Source organism: Perca fluviatilis, chromosome 2, assembly GCF_010015445.1.
Source record: "Perca fluviatilis chromosome 2, GENO_Pfluv_1.0, whole genome shotgun sequence".
NCBI classification, from domain to species: Eukaryota; Metazoa; Chordata; class Actinopteri; order Perciformes; family Percidae; genus Perca; species Perca fluviatilis.
Window position 1 is genome coordinate 8,734,432 of NC_053113.1, and position 2,268 is coordinate 8,736,699.

Below are 2,268 nucleotides of genomic sequence, written 5' to 3' on the forward strand. Positions count from 1 at the left end.
ACAGCTGAAACATCACAACACACACCAGCCGAAACAACACAACACACACTGGTCACAGCTGAAACACACAACACACACTCACAGCGAAACATACTGACAACACACCTGAAACACACCATCCCACAGTAAAACACACCCACACACTCACAGCTGAAACACACAACAACAAAACTCACAGCTGAAACACAACACACACTCACAGCTGAACAAAACACAACACACACTGGTCACAGCTGAAACAACAATACACACCCAACACACGAAACAGACACAACAACACCACTGGTCACAGCTGAAACACATGAACACACTCACAGCTGAACACCAGCTGACACACAAACACACCACAGCTGACACACAACACACACCACAGGGAACACACAGCTGAAACAAAACAACACACACTCACAGCTGAAACAGACTCACACACACACTCACAGCTGAAACACACACACACACACTCACAGCTGAAACAGACACACACACACTGGTCACAGCTGAAACACACACACACACCTCACAGCCGATACCACAACAACATTACTCACAGCTGAAACACACAGCTGAAACATCATCATAAACTCATCAATGGAAACAAACACACACAAAACACTGGTCACAGCTGAAACATCAATAGTACACACTCCCCACAGCTGACACCACACACAGCTGAAACATCATCACTAATAACTCACAGCTGAAACACACAGCTGAAACACACAACACACACTCACAGCTGAAACACACAGCTGAAACACACACACTCACAGCTGAAACACATCACACACACTGTCACAGCTGAAACACACAACACCACTCACAGCTGAAACCACGAATAGAACACACTCACAGCTGAAACACACAACAACACTAACACTGGTCACAGCTGAAACACACAACACACCAACAGCGGAAACACACAGCAACAACACACACTCATACTGAAACACCACAACTTAAACACACTACACACACTGAAACACAATAACAACACAAGTCAGGAACACAATAACACCTCACAGCTGAAACACACACACACACTCACAGCTGATCCACACACACACTCACAGCTGAAACACACACACAACACACACTGGTCACAGCTGAAACACACAACACACACTCACAGCTGAAACACACAGCTGAAACACACACACATACTCACAGCTGAAACACATCAAACACACACACTCACAGCTGAAACACACACACACACCTCATAGCTACGACACACAACACACAACTGGTCACAGCTGAAAACACACAATACACACTCGGCTAGAGCCACACAACACACACTCACAGCTGAGAACAGACACACAACACACACTGGTCTGGCTAGAGCCACACAGCACACACTCACAGCTGAAACAGACACACCAACACACACTGGTCCTGGCTGAGAACACACAACACACACACTCACAGCTGAAACACACAGCTGGAAACACACACACACACACTCACGGCTAGAGCACACAACACACACTCTGGCTAGAGCACACAGCTGAAACACACACACTCACAGCTGGAGACACACACACACTCACGGCTGGAGCACACACACACACTCCTGGCTGAACAGACACACACACACTGAGGGTCACAGCTGGAACACACACACTCACAGCTGGAGCACACAGCACACACTCCTGGCTAGAGCACACGGCTAGAAACACACACACACTCACAGCTAGAACACACACACACAACACACACTGGTCTGGCTGGGAGCACACAACACACTCACAGCTGAGCACACAGCTGGAGCACACAACACACACACTCACAGGCTGGAACACACGGCTGGGAGCACACAACACACACTCACCCAGCTGGAGGCACTGGCTAGAGCCACACACCTCACAGCTAGAACACACACACAACACACACTGAGGGTCTGGCTAGAGCACACAACACACTCACAGCTGGAGAACACACGGCTGGGGGCACACACACACACACTCACTGGCTGGAACACACACACAGCACTGAGGGTCACAGCTGAGCACACAGCACACACACTCACAGCTTCAAGAACACACAGCTAAGAACACACTACCACTCACAGCTGAGAACACACAGCTGGCAACACACACACACTCACAGCTGAGCACACACACACACTCACAGCTAGAGCACACACACTCACGGCTAAGAGCACACACACACTCACAGCTGATCCACACAGCCACACTCACAGCTGGAACGGACACGGCACACACTGGTCCTGGCTAGGCGCAACCTGAAACCCAGTACGTAGCCTTA

At 49.4% G+C, this 2,268-nt stretch overlaps 1 protein-coding gene and 1 pseudogene across 1 annotated transcript in view; one reads left to right on the forward strand and one right to left on the reverse strand.

The window, feature by feature from the left end:
• LOC120543706 overlaps positions 1 to 2,268 on the forward strand; it is a 301,907-nt pseudogene that overhangs the window by 247,193 nt on the left and 52,446 nt on the right.
• The window catches only part of LOC120544569 (diacylglycerol kinase delta-like), a gene marked incomplete in the record, with an annotated part of 49,970 nt that overhangs the window by 42,358 nt on the left and 5,344 nt on the right, over positions 1 to 2,268 (reverse strand).